This window comes from Lichenostomus cassidix, chromosome 24, assembly GCF_008360975.1.
Source record: "Lichenostomus cassidix isolate B80296 chromosome 24, HeHo_3.0, whole genome shotgun sequence".
Classification (NCBI taxonomy): Eukaryota; Metazoa; Chordata; class Aves; order Passeriformes; family Meliphagidae; genus Lichenostomus; species Lichenostomus cassidix.
Window position 1 is genome coordinate 6093371 of NC_139504.1, and position 18445 is coordinate 6111815.

Sequence of the window (18445 nt, forward strand, 5' to 3'; positions counted from 1 at the left end):
GATGGGTGCAGAGGGGACTCCGCAGAGCTGCGGAGGGACCCTGCCGAGCCCAGTGTCCTGCACAGCCCAGGTCCCGCCGGGGTTTTTGGGGTTTTGGCACAGCTCTCCCCCGGCAGTGACCCTGCAGACCTGGCCAGCAGCTCCCTGTTTGCCCAGCCCTCTCCAGGTTTGCTCAGCCCGAGCTGGACGGCGGAGAGCAAATGGGTGGCTGTTGATCCTCTCGCTAATGAAGAGCAAGCGAGCACCGCACTGGTGGCTTGGCGGGGACAATGTGTGTTTTCCAGGGAACACCCATCCAGCCACCAGTTTTCCAGCAAGCCCAGGCGCTCCTGTGCCGCCGGCATCCTTTTCTCCCGTGTCGGTGCTCGGCGCTGCTCCCCGAGCTGCCCGCTCTCGTGGGGCACCAGGAAATCGCATTTATTGCAAACAGGGGTGTTACTGAGCCTAGCAAGGAGATGGTGAGGGGCTCCTGGAATTGCCAGTGCGGGATGTTTAATTAGAGCTCAGCAAACACTCATCATTCCCTGCCACATCCCAGCTCCACACCCCCAGGCTGCCCCAGCACACGGAGCCAGCTCCATCCCCAGCTCCCTCCCCAAATACCTGCTCCAGACTCTCAAGGTGAGCTCGATGGGGGTCAGCCGCGCTCCAGCGTTGATTACAGAGCCGGCAGGAGCTGCTAAGATTTCTAATTAAGATTAAAGAATGCACACAGCTTATAAATGCTTCCCAGGAATGTATAATTCGATTTCCTTGTTTTCTCGTGTCTCCTGCTCCTGAGGCAGCTCAGATGGCTCCTGGCCAGAGGCTCCTGCTGCCCCTCGCCCATCGCAGGGATGCATACCCAGGGTTCTGGTGCCTCTCCCACCACATCCTGGGCAGGGATGGCCCTGGAAAACACCTCGGTGAAGGTTCTGCACATCAAGGAGGACACGCAGAGCCCCCTGGCCGGGTGCTGTGCTGTTCTGGATAAGGACAAGCCATGGTGAGCCCACAGCACCTTGAAAGAGAGCTTGGATGTGATTCCTGCACCAGGAGGGCCACCAGTGTCACCTGTCCCACCACTGATCCCATTCCTAGCCCATCCACCGGCCCAAGGCAAGCCCGGAGCCAGCAGAGAACTCTCCAGCGCAGGTACCTGAGCGGGGGGACAGCTGTGCATCAATATTTATTCAAAACTCCCAGGAAACCTGGATGAAGTGTAATTATCTCAGCTCAATCAACCCGGATTAGCATAACATCCAGTCACCCATCAGACAGGGGTTTGATTTCTGGGATCAAAGCGGCTGTAGCCGCTGATGAGGAGGGTGCAGGGGAGGAGGGAGAGGGGAGCTGTGTCCGCTCGCCTCTTCCCGGGCTTTCCAGCTCACTTTCTCCTCCCAAACTCCATCCACCGGGTGCTCCTCGCTCGCAGCGCCGCTCCCCGTGCAGCATCTCACCCTCTGCTCCGCTCCCCGTAATTAACAACTAAATATAGATCTTAATTAAGGCACTGATGAATTTAATTTGGAGTGGCATTACTGCCTTAACTTCCAGAGCTCAACGCCTTGTTTGGATAATGTATAATATAAGCTAAATGAGTGCTTACTTGTTACCACCATAAATAATTCCTCACAAATCCCTTCAGATACGTCTCAGTCACTAATCCATCTCCTCCTACGGAATATTCACGGACAACAAGCCTCTTCCTGCAGATTTTCACATAAACCTTCAAGCCTCATGCCAAAATCCCCCCTCGGAGCCTAGTGGGGAGGGAAGGTGAGGTGGCAGTGTGGGCTGGCAGGATGGGGAGTTTGGGCTGAAATCATCTCAGCCCTGAAGTGTCCCATGAGGAGCCCGGGCTGAGGATGCCTGGCAGCTCCCAGGATGCTCCAGGGGCATCCCATCCCGGTGGATGAGGGGTCCACGTGGGAGCAGGTCCTGGCAGTGGCACAGGGTCCTGGCTGGGGGTGTGGGTGAGGGAGAGGGAGCAGAGCACTGGGGCACCACACAGATACCGGGATTAGAGCCGGTGGGAGGGCAGCCATCAAGTGCAGCAGGAGGTCGGATAGTCAGGAATCAGCTCCTGCCTTTGATTAAATAACATCCACAATCATTTTCCTCTGCAGAGCGAGAACCAGAGCTGTGCTGGGAAGAGAAATAAACCCCTGTGCTTGCTCTGCACTCAGCCCCGAGCCACAGTTGTGTCTTGCTGCTCAAAGGATTTCTGGGAAAGCTCCACCACTTTTATTCCTTAAACACGGAGCAAAACAATCAATGGGGTTTTGATATCACCTAAGCCCTGCCAGCCCGTTCATGGGAAGCAATGGCGAGTGGATGGAGCTGTTACTGCCTGAAACACGCTCAGGAAAGCCACAGCTGGAACTCCCAGTGCTCCCTGTGCCTGTAGGGATGGGACAAGGACACTCCCGGCTGGCAGAGATCCCTGCAAAGGCTGTGGCCCAGGGCAGTGAGATATAAGCTGGTTAACCCCATGCTCGGGGCACAGGGACATCCGTGCTGGTGGCACAGGACGCTGGGATGCTGTGCCAGCCTCGGGCCGGACCATGGCCAGGCTGGGCACTGAGCTCTGCCCCAGCCCTGCTCCGCCTGTCTGCTCCACTTCCCTGCTCCCTGCTGTCCCGGTACAAATCATTTGCTCAGATAACAGATGACGTGTTTATCCCAAGGGATACAAGCCTGAATATTAGGATGTCAAAACCAGCTGCATTTGCAATACGTTACTGTCAAATGGAGAATAAAAAGGGAGTTGCAGTTATTTAATTTGGTGCCAGCGCAGCAGAGAGGGAGCAGGGGGAGCAGTGGCTGTTTGCCTAGCTGGGATCCAAACCCCTGGGCCTGGCAGGAGCTGCCTGGGGGTCTGGGGAGGGCAGGGGGTGGTGGGCTCACTGCTGGGAAGATGCTGCATTGCTGCCTCTCCTCCCCCTCCCAGCCAGCCTGGGAAGGAGACAAGCCAGGCAGGTCATGGGGGGCACATGGCAGCTCATTCATCCGTGCCAGCAAAATTTGTACTTGAAAAAATTTGTTGGGAAAAGAAAGGCTTTTTTGAAGACAAACATCCCAGCTCCTTGGGGAAGGCTCCGAGTTTGCAGAATACCAATTAAAAATATAAAAGTGCTTTTAAAAAAAATAAATCCATGAAGGCGAGTGCTGAGATGGGGAGAGGGGGCTGGGGGAGGTTGGCACATGGTGTCCCTTGGTGACAACGGGTCAAGGGGAGGACTGAAGAACAGTCCCTGCTGCACATCGAGGGCAGCAAGGTGTTTCTCCAGGTGTCCCAGGTGCCAGGGGGAAGTGGGGAAGTGTCACCACCCCATGTCTGGGGAGCACAGGGCACCACCTGCCCATTGGCACTGTGTCCCTTTTGCCCCTCCAAGCCCCCTGAGCCCACAGAACCACTACCTGCCCCAGGTGACCTTCACAGAGGTGGCAGTGGGGCAGGGGACACTCGTCCTCTGTCACCTCAGGGCCCAGTGAGTGACAGCCAGCCAGTGGCAGAGACCAGAGCCTCCCTGCTGATGCTGAGATAATGCACTGGGTAATACTTTTTGACATATTTCATTGAAATATAACAAAATATTTGCATAGCTTTATTAGATAAAGGGGAGCTGACTGGAGGCAGAGCTCGTTTGGAAATACGATGTGAAAATTCATTTAAAATGAAAGAATCTGGAAGCTTAAGTTTATGGTAATAGATTGATCGCCCAGAGTAGCTAATGACTCCCAACAAATAGATCTCTTCCCCTGTTTGGCTGAACAAATCCCCGTTTATGGGGTGAACAAATCCCCATTTTTGGGGTGAACTGGGGCTGTGGGCGGCAGTTGTGACCCAGACTGGGAGCACTGGGAGCAGTGGGGCTGGAGGAGGAGGGAAGGGCTGCATGACTCCAGGATAAACGCCTGGCTTTAATTTCCATCTCCCGACGCTCAAGCAGATTGAAATGAAGCCACCGAAAAGCTGCAGATGAGAGGTGGGGAAATTAATAATGTCATAGTAATAATAGTAATGAGTGGCTGTGCGTGTGCTAATTAGTTTGGAGCCCTGTCTCCAACTCGGTGCACCTGTGCGTGCTGAGCTCCTGGCGTGGGAACGGTGCCAGCTGGGATCCAACCCTGCCGCACACCTGAGCTGCGTTTTGTCCTCAGAACCAGGGGAGAATTGGGGTAGTCCAGAGTTTTCAAATAGGGGTGACCTCCTCCCAGCCCAGTGCTGCAGGATTTTTGCTCCAAGGAAGCTGTTTGTGCTGCTCTGGGAGACACTCGCCGCTGCAGGAGGCCCAAGCTGCATCCAAGTATGTGGAAATTCTGTGTAAAAGGAAAATTGTGTGCGTTTTGGTGGGGGGGAGGTTGAGGCCTGAGTGTAGGCCCCGTCTGGGCCGGAGTGGCGTCCAGGGAATTCTAATGTGAGAAATACTGCTCTGAATCCATGTATTTAAATGGTTTCTTGGTGTGCCAGGCTCTGGGCAGTGCCTGGGCCACCTCGGGGTGCTGGCAGGTGACACAGTGCTGCCACACATCACCACACCCCGGCACAGCCAGGTGGTCACTTCAGGGCGTGTGGGAGGAATAACAGAGGCTGCGTCGTGTGGGAGAAAGGACAACATGGAAAATGTCCCTGGAGGCACCTGTGGCAGGCACGGAGCCACACGGTGCATTTCTGGCTTCAACACTCGAGCTGAGCTTCTCCTTTGAGCTGTGGGCAGGTGTGGGAGGGGGAGCAGATGAAAGAGAGGAGGAAATGTGCCAAGCAAGTGGGCAGCTTCTCCCTCTGCGTGACTTTCCGGTTGTTTGCCCGTTTGGCTCGAGGATTTGGTGAGAGAAAGCTCTGTTTTTGGGGTGTGGGGAAGTGCTGAGTCACACGAGGTTTCAGGGAGGCCATTGGTCAATCCATGGGGTGCCAAAGGAAAAGCAGCTGCTGAGAGGTGTTGTGGAGGTCCTGCTGGGTGCCAGATGTTCCTGCTCTGTGGGACAGGGTGGTCCTGGGGGTACTGAGAGTCCCAGAGCCCCCCAAATATGCACTGGGCACATCTGGGACAGGCTGGTGGGGGCCCAGAGAACCCACCTGCTCCCTGCTTACAGCAAAGGCCAACCCTCTAAATTGCATCAAGCCCTTAAGCAGTTTCAGCTGAAAGTTTTCTCAGCAACCACCTGCCCGTGGGCTTCTGTGGGCACCTGTTCCACAGGCCTGGCATTTTCCTCCTGGGGATGGTGCTCAGGAGGCTGAGCAGAGAAACCTGCTACTCACAAGGGGGGAGCTGGAGATTTTTCCGCATGAAGATGCACATGGGAATAGCAGGAAGGGAGTTTGCTGGCGACAGTTTCCTCATCCCTCCCTCCCGTGTGGTTGAATCTCCCATTAGTATTCGGGGCTGGTCAGAGCACCACTTAGGCCTGGAGACAGCTCTGCACAGGCACGGTGGAAATGTCTTTATAAATGACCACCAGGTTTGAGTGACGTGCCCTTCTTAAGCTAAATAAAATGAAAGATAAACCTTCTAAAAAATACATGAGCTAAACATCCCTTCCACGCTTCATTATGCAAATGGCTCTGCCCATTGCTGCAGCAATTAGCTGCTCCCTGGTGCTGGGGGTGAGCAAACCAGGCCTTTCTCCTCCTCTTCCTGACCGGGAATGGAAGGGAAAACATTGGCTGGGAGTGAATCTGTAGTGCTGGAGCAGTTTTGGAATGTTCTGGTGTAAATGATCGTTTTTAGTGACGGTAATGGCTGTGGTGTGACCTGGCCAGGCTTTGGCAGTGAATGTCCATGGGAAGCAGCTGGAGAACACACAAACCCTCTTCCCTCTCTGCCAGGGACATCTCCATTGTCTTGGGGGGCTCTGGCTGTGAATCCTCCAAGGGCTTGCAGTGCTTTTCTTGGAAACAGGCTCAGGTTGGGCATCAGGAGGAGTTTCTCCACAGAAAGGATGCTCAGGTGCTGGAAGGAGCTGCCCAGAGAGGTGGTGGGTTCCTCCAGGGAAGGACTGGATGTGGCTCTCAGTGCTCTGGGTTGGTGACAAGGTGGGGATTGGGCACAGGTTGGACTTGATGATCCTGAAAGTCTTTTGCACCCTCCGTGATGAGCACAGTGAGTGGCACTGCAGTGTGAGAGGGGAGGTGCTGTGCCCTCTTTCCAGCCATGGATCACCTGTGGTTCCATCTGCACTTGCCTCTGTCCTTGTCACCAGCCTGTCCCCTCTCCTAACACATCACCCCTGCTCCAGGTGCACAATGCAGGTTCACAAGTTATCAATCTTGCTCTGGAGCTGTTCCATCAGTGACATCCCTCCCTGTCGGTGCCCATGTGCTGCCAGGGCCCCTTATCAGGTTTGCAATTTGGGATCTGTGTTAAGTGCTCAGAAATCAATTTTCAGCTTATTTTGTGCTACAAAATTTGCCATGCCTGGATCTCTGATACTAATTGAACAAGAGCAATTGATGTTTTAGTAGTAATTAAAGATGGTAATTATTACCAAATCTCCCCGTGGCCCTGCGTGTTTGCTTTGGACTTGTCAAAACTGGAGGCAGGTGGAATCAATCTTAATAAAGTTGGGACTTCAAAGCTGCTTCCTGGTAATGGATTTCCACAAGGTTGGTGAGGAGTGGAAGGCAGAGATGGAGAGAGAGCCTTGAGCCTTGTAGAGGACAGGGACATTAATGGGTGCTTTCTAATTAAATGAATTTTAAAAATCCTTATCCAAAATGCAAACTACTCATTGTTTTCCATCCCAGAGTGGCTGGAAGGGGGTTTGGAAGCCACAGGGCTGCGAAGGCTTTCCCAGCCCTTGCTGCTGGCCAGGAACAGGAGGGCTCCTGTGCTTGGCTGCAGCTTTTAATGTCACTTGTGGTGCTGCAGGGACCTTGCCAGCCCCGACAGGTCATGCTGGGGGATGAATTGCTGACCTATTTATCAGCACCTGCATCTTTCCCTCTGCTGCCAGAGCTGAGCACCCCTCGGGACACAGGGCATGGGGGTTTAGAGACATCCCGTGGGGATGCAGTATGGGCAGCAGGGAGGGGAAGGAGGAGAAGCCTCTGAGCAGGAAGGCTGGTGCCCAAAATGCCCAGCTGCAGTTTGGGGTGGTGTGGAGATGCTCCAGCCGAAGGGCAGCCTGCTGAGACAGATATCCCAGCTGGCTCCTGCCTGGATTCACCTGGAATCTGTGTGAGGCAAATCCACCTTCTTGGCCACAGTGGCTCCTGGCTGGTGTTTCTGCAGGCACAGGCAGGACCAGGCCTGGCGAATCGCTGCCTCTGTGTCCCCATGGAAACAGATGCAGGATGCTGCAGAGCAGAGCTCCTCACAGCTCCAGCTCTGCTCCTCAGCCCTGCTCCCTGGCACAAGAGCCCTTGAGCAGGAGGCTGAGCCCCATCTCCATTTTCCTGCAGGAGAGAGAGAGACCCTCTCTTCAGGGGAAAATGGAAATGTAATCAGATCGGCTTGTGTGGAGCAAATAGAAAATCAGTTTTAATAAAGGCAGAAGAAATGCAAAGCAGCCGCTTGTGACGGAAATGGTGCTAAATAGACACCTCTTTAAGGAGAACTGCTCCGGGGATGTTGATCGGGAGATGCACAGCCCTGGGCTCCCTCCTGCTCTCCCTTGTGATCCTGGCTGGCAGCAGGAGCAGCTTTTCTGCTGGCAGTGGCATTTGGGCAGCAGGAGAGGCTCTGGGTACCCCAATCCCTGCACCCCTCCCGGGGCAGCCCCTGCGGAGGGGAACAGCTCTGCCAGCACCGCGGGGCTCAATTATAGCTCAGAGGAGCCACTTTGCCTTTATTGCTTTCATTCATTACCCAGGGGCAGCGCCTGTTTTCTGAGGCAGCTATCTGGTCACATCGTGGCCGATAAGCAATGCTGGTCTGTCTTTATAAGACAGCCAAAATTTATCACTTTCCACTTATTTATTTATTTGGAGGGGCTCTGGTGGTGGCCTGTATTTTTCTTTCAGTGACGTTTTGCCAAAGGCTTTATTTTCCCGTTCAGCCCTGGGGGAAAAAAGCAAACCCAGCCCAAAAGAGAAGACAGCTCTGTAATGAACCCCACTGGAAGTGAGTGCAGGACATAAGTTTGTGTTTGGCTCCCACGCTGCAGCCACTTGTCAGCCAGTGTTTGGTTTGATTTTCTAAATGAGCTGCTGAGTTGTGCCCAGGTGGGTGAGGTGCAGGATGAGGGGACAGAGCTGGGCTGTGGGGTGGATTTTCCCAGTCTGATCTCCTTCCCAGTGGGTGCTGTGGAGCTCCCGAGTGGAGCAGACAGTGTGGGAGAGACCTGTGAGTGTCTGCACGTCTCCCTCTCCCTGCAGCAGGCAAAGCTCCACTTTCAGCAAAATCCTGGCAGAGAATGAAACAAAACAAGGAGGAATTTAAGGCATGGAGCCTTTATGAGGGCCCTGAGGAACAGGCTGCCTGAAAGTTTCCCTGGATGAGGTTCCGGGAGTGATGCACTGTGTGTCTGCTGGGCTGCATCAGAGGCTTCTGAGCCTGTTTGGAGCCCCTGGCGAGGGCTGTGGGCATGCTGGGGACATTTCCTGTGTCACCACACTGAGAGTGGCCTTGATTCCCAAGTCTCCCTCTGGGCCAGCCCCTTAAAAAGGCCATTGTGATGTCCCTGCAGACAAGTGCCAGCTGTTCCAGTGCCACCTCTGGGATGCAGAGGCTGATGCTGGCATCCCTGGGCATCCTCAGGATGCTCCTCCCCTGGTGGCAGCAGGGCAGAGGATCCATAGAAGTCACCATCCCCAGTTCCTGCTGGGAAACCAGTGGGTTAAACACCTCAACCCTTCTTTTTTCCCCACTCTGCGCCTTTCCCCAGTGGGAAGAAGTTCTAGGGATAAATGGCAGCATTTCCCTCTTCTCACCAATCTTTGCTGAAGGAAAGAGTTGTGTGTTTGGAGGGGCAGGAGGAGTGGGAAGGCACACAAAGCCCAGGCAGGATCAGTAATTGGCCAGCCGTAATTTCATAATTCATCTCCGTGAAACACAATGAAATTAAAAGAGTTTAGATTCCAAAGTGTAATGATCATCAATTAAATTCTGCCGGGGCTGAGCTTCCCTCTCATTTGAATTTTATTTTATTATTATGACTTCTCTGTGATTGCGAGAGGATGAAAACAAAAGCTGCTGCTGGAGGTGGTGGTGGTGGGGAATTAGAGCTGGCAATTACTGCTGGGTGACAGAGGAACCGAGGGAGAGGCTGCAGCTCCTCGGCCCTCACCAGGCACAGGCAGGGGCATCCATCATCCTGAGCCTAATCAGTTAATGCTGATAAACTGCCAGCAATAACTGACAATTGAGCTGGGGGCTCTGGGCTCGGAGTTCATTCATTTTGAAAGTGCCATAACTAACCCATTAAACCCAGAAAAGCACAAAAGCAGAGCCCTGGCCCCTGCCTGCTGCCCTAATGAAGGCTGCTGTTGATTCTTTTAAGTGTGGATGATGATGTGTTTAGTGGCTATTGATGCCAGAGGTTTAGCCCAGGCTGGAAAAGCCGCTTGGCGCTTTGAAGAAAGGAGTTTGTGTTTATCCGTGGCGGTTTTGCCCTCGGTAATCCCGGGGCGGTGGGGCTCTGCGGATCAGGGGCTGGGCTGTGTTGGGTGCCGGTGGGATTCAGCTCCTGAAGGGTGTGATGATCATATAACACTGCTGCTCCCTTGGGAATTCCCTCCTGGGATGGATCCGTGTGTCTCTCTGAAATTACGGATGGAAGGAGCTGGGCTGGAAGGCAAAGCTCTGGGTGTTGGTTAAACACACATCCACCTGCACACACCTCGGTTCCTCCAGGGAAATGTGGCTGGAGATGATGGCTGCAGCCCTGGCTCCCCACCTTGGCCTCTCTGCTGCCTCTCCACACTGCTGACAGGGTGAGCAGGGGAGGGTTTGACCCACAGGACACAAATCACAGGAGCTGATCTCCGCAGGAAGGCTGGGCGCCGAGGGGCTTGGGGGATGTCTGGGATGATTCACTGGCCCAGGGTCACTTCCAGCCAAGTGGCCCCTCGGTCTGGCCCAGCTCTCTCTGGCTTCCATCAGTGCCTGAAGCCACCAGGACAGAGGTGTCCTGATTTATATCCCCGGGAGGTCTGGTCAGCCAGCACTCCACAAGGAATCGCTTCTCCCATAAATTATTCAGCTGGAGAGTGGCTGCTTTTGGCTGCCCATCCTGTGTAACAGGGACTGGAGGAGTTCCCTGATGTGCTTTTCCTTTAGTGGGGAGAGGTTTCCTACCTAAACATCCCACTGTGGTTACAGCATTCTGGGTGCTGAGATCTCTTGCCCATCTCCTGATATTTCATCCTCCTGTTCCCAGGCACTGGGGTTTTTTCCACCTTTGTTGTTAGACTGAAGAGCCTTCTATTATCAATTTTTTTTGTTCTCTGTGTAGGTATTTAAAGACTTTGATCAAGTCACCTCATCACCTTCCCTTTGTTAATCTGCAGAGACTGAACTCCTTGAGACTTTTGCAATGAGGCAGGAATTGTGCCTCTGTGTCCCTCAGCTCCTTTGAAATTCCCAGCCAGAGAGTCGAAGGTTGGGCACCTGAAAACGAGAGGGTACCTGGAGAACTCGCCCCATCAGGGCTCTGTGCTGCTCGCCTGCTTTTGCAGTGGGCTTTGACATTGTGTGAGTGACTGTCAGGAGGTTTCTGATCGCATTTTTCCTTTTTTCTGCCGTGATGGATAATAACTCCTTCTCAGGAGCAGATTTCCCAGGGAAACACTGACTCTTCTCTGAGTTTCCCCCCCGAGTGTGTTCTCTGCCCTGAGCCAGTGTCCCCATGCTGGGATCTGTGGAGTTTGTGTCCCGAGGAACTGGGGAGTCACTGCTTCTTCCCGTCCTTCCCTGTGTCCCACCCTCCCCAAACCCTGCTCTACTGCTGCCCTTTCCCTCTCAGTGCTGCCAGGAGCTCCACTGTCTGTGTTTGGAGAGGTGGGACAGCAGCACCTGGGAGTTATTTTCCTGGAAAATCGCAGTGTGCTTGGCTCTGGATGCTTTAGTGGATCAGTGCAGGAGGACTGGCTTTCATCTGGACCCGGCAGAGCCCTCTGCACGGCGTTTTCAGGAGGTTGAATGGGCTGGCTCCAGGGAATTCTCCAGGGATTCCACTAAAGCCCATCATCAAAGGTGTTTAGTCTTTGCAGGAAGCAGGATTGCGGAGAGACTAAATGATTCCAAGAGGATGTTTCACCTCAAAGAGGTCTGTTTTCCAGCCTGGCTCTGCATTTCAAACCCCTCACTGTGCTGTGGGCTCAGCTTGGTCTCCAAAGGACCAAAGTGCAGCGTGTTTGATGAATTCCAGGCCTGGGATTGCCTGAGCTGTGGCTCTGAGCTCCACAGCGGGGTGATGGCTGTGCCCTCACCATCGCTCTGCCCCTCAGCCCCAAACTGCCCTGGCTGTCAGGATGTCCCTCGGGTGCTGTCAGGATGTCCCTCGGGTGCTGTGCTCACCCTCCTCACACCCACAGGGCCTTCCTCCCTCACCCTGCTCTCCCCAGCTGCCCTGGTGTGATGAGTTGTCAGGCTGGTGAGGATGGACGGGGCGCACCGGGTCCTGATGAGATGATACAGCAACAATTCCATTTCATCTCGAATTTGACATTAAACTTTAATAGTCTCAAGGACAAGAAGCCAAGAGATATCAGATGTAATGAGATAAAGCAAAGTTTCTCTGACAGCAAATTTGATCACAAATGGGCTCTGAGATTGCTTCTTTGATATAAATGAAACATAATTCATCTTTCAGTGCCTTGAATGGGCTTTGAGGCCATGCATAATAACAGTGTCGCCATTGCTGGCTCTGACAAGTGCCAGCGTGGCACCAGCAGGAAGGGCCCTGAGACACTTCTCGTGCTCCTCCTGGCCCTGGGTGTGACATCAGAGTGGCAGGAGCTGCTGGAGGGAGCCACAGGTGGGGACAAGCAGCATCGCTCTGCTACAATGGGCAGAGGTTCTTCTAGCATGCTCTGGGAAATTGGGAGCTGCAGGTGTGTGTCTGGGCTGAGCTCCTGCATCCCCAAGGCTCCTGCAGTCCTGTTCTGGAGGGCTCTGGCAGCCAGCTGTGGTTTTCCAGGGGTGGAGGGAGATTTCTGTCCTGCTGTGGTCGCTCTGGCTGCTGCAGGAGCTCACCAAGGCACAGTGTCTGCCCAAGGGTTTGCTCCTCACGTGGCTCTGTGGCTCTCCCAGCCATGCAGACCCCCTCTTTGGGGGGCTGCCTACCTCCACTGCCTGGTCAGAGTGTCCCCCTCTGTCACAGGGACGTTGGGATTTGGGGACAGATAAATGGGCACAGATAAAGGGACCTGCTGTGTTTCTCTCTAGCAGCAGTGATCCTGAGTTCTGTGCTCTCAGGGGGTGTGTGGGTTTGCTCCTGTCTGCAAGAGCTCACAGGTGAACTCCTGTGCTGCATGGAGGCATTTCCAGCCACCTTTCCATCTGGAGGCTCTGGACTCACAAGGCAGAGCACTGTGTGGCCTTTCCTGGTGGCCCTTGGCATGGCATTCATGGTCGTCCTTGTCCCCAGGGTGTGTGGGGAGGATGAGGCACGCAGGGCAGGATGAGGAAGCCTTTCTCTTGCAGTTGCAGACACATTAAATATCTGTGGAGAAATGAACAGGCCCTTTTTGCATGATAAAGGAGCCTGAAAATCGAGGATGGCAGCTGCTTCATTTCCTGTTGTTTTTTTTTCTAATTTTTATTATCATTAAATTGCTTCCAGTGACCTGTAATATTTTTGTACAGTGGCAATTACAGCTCTTGGAGGATTAAACTGTGTTCACACACACTCAGAGCCTGCTGGCTTCATCTAAAGGGCAGAGTCACAGCTCCCTGGTGTGGAGTCAGTCTCATCCCCATGGAATAACCCCATGGAATAACCCAATGGAATAACCCCATGTAATAACCCCTCTTCTGCCTTCTGGAGCTGCCTCCAGCAGAGCTGTGGTGAGAATTCTCTCCTCATTGCTCCTCTCCTGGGCCAGGAGCTCAGCACCAGTGTGCTCCAGCCCAGCTGTGCAGCAGAGATTCCTCATTCCCTGTTCCCCCCGTGAGTGCTGGAGGCTGATGGGGTCCTTCCTGCCTCCAACTCCTGGTGAATATGAAAAGTCGAATTGATTCCCTCTAATAAATGAAGCAGTTGGATGTCTCATTTGTAACTTGACATCCACGCCGGCGCTTCAGCTGCTGCTCCTCACCCCTGGCTGGGAGATGCACTTATTAAGATGGTTTTCTGCAAAGCTATTGCCGTTTGCCGGCAGCCAATCTATCCGCAATCGGCTCGGGGTCGGGAAGGAGCTGTCGGCGGGGGCAGAGCGGGCTGGGGTGGGAGAGGGCTCTGGGGGGCTGGGGATGGCTGTTTTCTGCCCATAGATCAGCGTCTTGCTCCTCCACCATGGCTGGGGGAGACACCTCTGAGCTCCGCGGTGGCTCCGGGTGCAGTTTGTGCTGTCTGGGGGTGTCAGCGCTTGGTGAGGGGAGTCTGGTGCTGGACTGGGGGGTTTGCACGTCTGTTTGGCTTCTCCACACACTGCCAGGTGTGGCTTCAATGCCATCTCCAGGGGATGGGGTGGAAGTCACAAGCTCTGCCCTTCGGAGGGCTCGGGGCTGGTGATGGAAGTGGCTGTGCCTGCTCCCCTCCCCTCGCTGCTGCCGCTCCTCCACAGGGCTGAAAACAATCACGATAAATCAAAAACCCTCCCTGGCCTCGGCAAGGTGCTGGGAACTCGGGATAAGAGTTTATCCATCCTAAATAATAATGCACTGGAGCTGCCAGCTCCCCGCTGGCTCCATTTGCATGATGCTAAAAATCAATGACCCGGGTGACTCTTGGATGTGTGGAGAAGAGTCCAGAGGACTCAGAGCTGGACTATCCAGGGACTCTGGGCTGCTGGCAGCCATTAGCAGTGAGGATGCTGTGGCGGGCTGGCCATGCCCTGGATTTCACACCAATCTAACAAAGGGAGCTGGATGCTGCCAGTGCGGAGCTGGGGCTGATTAAATCTTTGTTTAAGAGCTCCTGAGCTCCATTACCTACATCAGGAGGGAGTTAATTAAACAGGGAAGGTGGGAGGTGGCAGCTGAGGTGGCTGAGGGCATTTCCGTGGAGGCAGAGCTCTGGAGCAGCATGGACAGCGTGCCAGACAGGAGGCTGCCCTGGGCACCACTGCCTGCTTGTGCCTGTGCCAGCATTGCTGGGGCAGCTGGAAAACTCCAGCGTGGTGCCACCTCCCTTTAGCCCCTGCTTTTCCTTTCTTTTCCCTGTGGAATGGCTGGAAAATGATATTTTCCCCAGGAATTCCATGCAGCTGCTGCCTCGCCAGGCCTTCCATTTGTCTTTGGGATACTGGGCTGCCTGGAATTGGTTTCCACTTCCCTGTCAGGAGTGGGAGGCTCCGTGGCAGCCACCCTGCTGCTTCCATTCGGCTGTGCGAGGCCATAGATTAGATTCCTGTTTGCTTCATGGAAGATCCCTGGTGATATCAATTAGATATGTCAGAGGGACCCGGGGGAATGTTTCTTCTGTTATTTATTTATTGGCGCCGCAGCCATTGCAGGCTCCCAGAGCGAGACACATAATGTCTCTCGCCTTTCTTCACTCACACTCCCTCTCCTGCTCTTTATGGCTCCTAATAAAGCCCAGCAAAGGTTATTTCCAGAGGGGAGAGGCTGCTGCGGGGCTGGTAGCCTGCTGTTCTGGATGGAGCATCCCTGCTAGCATGTTCTCACGCTCCTGAGCCAGAGCACACATGAGCTGTGCCATCTTTGCCCTCACTGCACACCTCCAAGAGCCTCGTAATTCCCTCTCCAGCACCTCTGCCAGCCCAGTGTGTCCTGGACAGCCCTGGCATGGGGCAGAGCAGGAGGCACCACTCAGCCCTGGCATGCCCTGAGTGCTGCCAGCTCCTGCTGAGGAGGCACTGGAGGCCTCCAGCAAGAGGCACCAGAGCAAATTTAATAAGGTGCATGAGGAAGTGGTGCAAATAATGAAAATCTGTCAGGGCTGGAGGCAGAGAGAGGTGAGGGAAATGAAAGGAGCCTTGGTGATTCCTGGGTACACCCACTGAACAGGTGCTCTGTTTGGTGCCACAGCCCTGGCTGGCTGCAGGGACAGGGAAATGTCACTTCATGGTGCTGCATTCTGTGTGGCACCTTGGAGCAGCCTGCCCAGCTCCCTCCTCCACTGCAGGGAGATGGAAGATTAGCAAAGGGAGGATTGGCATAGGAGGAAAAGGTTTAACCAGCCTGAAACTTAATGTTCGTCTTTGAAGTCCCCAGGAAGGGCTCCCTGTGCTCAGGGTCTGCAGAGCTGCTCCCTGTGCACCCAAATCCTGTGAAATTCCCCCAAAGGCGCAGTCCTCCTGCTTTGCTGGAGCTGCTGGGTGTTGCTCCGCAGTGCTGGAGTGTCCCTGTGAGTTCCCTGGATCCTGCAGCCCGGCTGCTCTGCAGGGCCAGTTAATCTGGTCGGGGTAAAATACAGCCAGCTGCTGTCATCATCCATCTCCTCTTCCCCCCGAGGTCAAGTGGGGCCCTCCCGTCCATCCCAATGAGCAGGGCAGCCCATAAAACATGCTTTATGAGCACTGCCTAACGAATCCCTCCCCTGAGGCGTGTGCTGCTGGCACGGTGCTGGGAATAGCTCCTTTCCATCCTCCTGGAGTGCAGCTCCTCGGGGCTCTGGGGGGTTTATTCCCAAGCAGTGGGGTTTCTCTGGAGGGGTCACTGTGCTTAAATTCCTCTTGTGGAAGGGTGGGGATGATCCTGTCACCCCCACTGTCTGCCCATCAGGACTGGGGGCTCTGCCCCCTGCCACCCCCCTGTGAGGGAATCCCTGCACCCCAAACTCGGAGCTGCCAGGTATCAGTGCCTCTCTTTACTCCATCTCCATCCCTGGGAGTGAGTCCTGTTTGAATGTTATTGCCTCCAAGATGAAACCCGGCTGATTAAATTTTAGACTTGCAAATGGGTTTGGTAAATAGACGTTGGGAAAGGCGGGATGGAGCTGCTGCCTCATCGCAGATACGGCAAATAGCGGCACTTTGTGATTAGGTGTGAGATTCACTCTCGCAAAATGGGAGTCTCCAGGGGCTCTTTTCTGGTGAGAAATCCTTTAAGTACATAAATTTATGGCAGTTTTTATTTCCCCAAACAAAAAGAGGTCCCAGGCTCTTGTGGGTGGCTGAATGGGCAATAAGGGAATAAGGGGGTGGAAAAGATGGGAGCCCTGGCTTGGGGCCTGGATGGGGTGGTGGTCACTCACATCCCACCCCAGCAGTGGGACAATGGGTCACAATGCCCAGGGGAAGGGGGATGTTGTGTGAAATCCCTCTGAGATTAGAATTAATCCATCCTTGGCTGCATCCTGAGGCTGCTGCTGCAGGGAATGCAGGAATTACAGGCAGGCAGGGAGGGATGGAGCCTTCTGCTCCTGGGGAAGCACTTGAGCATCATCATCCGTGGGTGGGAAAGCGGAGGCGGGGAGCAGAGATGCAGCTTGGCAGAGAGATCCTTCCCTCCTGCCGGCCTTGGCAGCAGCCTCCGTCTCAGTTGCAGCCCAGGATGGATTATTCCAGCTTGGCACAAGGATTCCTTTTATTTTCCCGATGTAAAAGCAAGCCTGGATGTGAAACACCTTTAAAAATGCAGATAGTGGGGCAAACCACCGTGACCCCTGTGCAGATACAGAGCAGGACTTTAATGAGAGCCTTGCATTCATTCTTATCTGGGGCGCTGGGAAATATTGCCAGGAAAGCAGACAAAAGGAAGTGGTGAAGCTGCAGCCTGGATTTAGCACATATTAAACCATTTGTCTTTTGCTCCCCTGCTGAGTGAGAGCACATGGGGCTGCTGCAGCCCCAAAATCTGGGGAGAAACCCAGTGCAGGCAGGCAGGGTCTGAGGGGAGAGGAGTGCTGAGCTGCGTGGCAGAATCTCCCCAGCCTGGTGGGATTCTGGGGACAAACTGCCTTTACACAGCTCTCTGACCATCTGTATCTCCTACCTGAGAGGAGGGTGTAGCCAGGAGGGGGGCAGGCAGTGTCTCCTTCCAGGTAACAAGCAGTAGCACAAGAGGAAATGGCCTCAAGTTGCAACAGGGGAGGTTTAAATTGGATATTGGGAGCTATTTCTTCACTGAAAGGGTTGTCCAGCCCTGGAGGGATTTAAAAGTCATGTGGATGTGGCGCATGGGGATGTGGTTTAGTGGTGATTTTGCAGTGCTGGGTTGGGCTTTTCCATCCTAAACAATTCTGTGATCTCTCTCCCTGGCCCATTGCTCTGCTGAGCATTCCCTGGGTTTGGATTCTGGGACTTCACATCATGGCCTGGGAGTTGTGAATGTCCACGGAGAGCCACAGTTCTGATTTACCCACCCGAGATCTCCACTGCTTTCCTTGTTGTGGATATTGAAACATTCATCATGCGTTCATTACAGAGCAATCTCCAAATTATCCTGGCTCTGAGCAAACCCGGCTGCACTCGCTGGGGCATTAGCAGGGATTGGTATTTCCCATGCCCGCTGCAGCTCTCGGGGAGGAGGTGCTGCTAAACCCTCATTCGTGCCAGGCAGGTGGAGGGATGTCCCACCTGCAGGAGCGCTGGGAATTCTGCAGTGAAGGAGACAGAAACAGCTAGAGACGGGGCTGGTTTGGTGTGTCCTGGGCGTGCAGAGCACCTGCAGATCCATGTATCTGGGAGGGATTGCAGGGACAGGTGAAGGGAGGCGCCTGGCGGAATTCCCCGAGGAAAGGATGGAGTCAGAGGGGTTTTGGCTCCCCGGGCAGACACCGCGCCAGGCACAGCATTGCAAGGCAGCACCACAGTCCCCGACCGCCATCCTCACGGGCACAGCCCGGGCTTGGTTTGACAGCATTCCTGGGAAAGTATTTTAAATAATACATGAAGTTTCCGTGCAGTTCAAGGCTCGCGCGCTCGTTTACCAGCAGCTGCGATGTGTTACCGTCTGATAAACACGGTTGTTATATATTATGTATATCGCATCCCCGTGCCAGATTCGCGGGGAGGTGTCTGCGGTCACACAGCTGGGCTGTTTGCTGTGCATGAGGATGAGGCTGCGAGAGCATCCCCGATGTAAACACTGCCGGGAAGCTCCGCTCGGAGCCGCCCCGCCGCGTAGTGAAAGAGAGTCTAATCGCTACATCTAATTACTGAGACGGGGAAATCGATACGGAAGATTTCCAAGCGTCTTAAAATATCCTGAATTCCCTCCCTTTCAGGCGGCTGCTGGCTGGCTGCGGTGGAGCTCTGCAGTGTGAGGGCAATGAGGCTTCGTGCCGCGGGGCCTGACCGGGTGTGGGAGGGCAGGATTTGGGGTGAACGGAGGTTTGGCTTGCTCTGGGCCACGGCAGTGACGGCAGAGGGAGGGATGGAGCTGGCACAGTGCGCTGGAGGGCACCTGCACCTCTGCTTTTGGTGACAAAGCTTTATCTCAGCTCCTCC

The 18445-nt window shown here is 54.3% G+C and overlaps 1 long non-coding RNA gene across 1 annotated transcript; it reads left to right on the top strand.

The window, feature by feature from the left end:
- The first annotated feature begins 276 nt into the window (after positions 1 to 276).
- On the top strand, positions 277 to 3134 carry LOC146427602 (uncharacterized). The gene is made up of 3 exons (XR_014856387.1): positions 277 to 1134; positions 1628 to 1758; positions 2109 to 3134. It is a non-coding gene; the product is annotated as an uncharacterized LOC146427602 (long non-coding RNA).
- The last annotated feature ends 15311 nt before the right edge of the window (positions 3135 to 18445 follow it).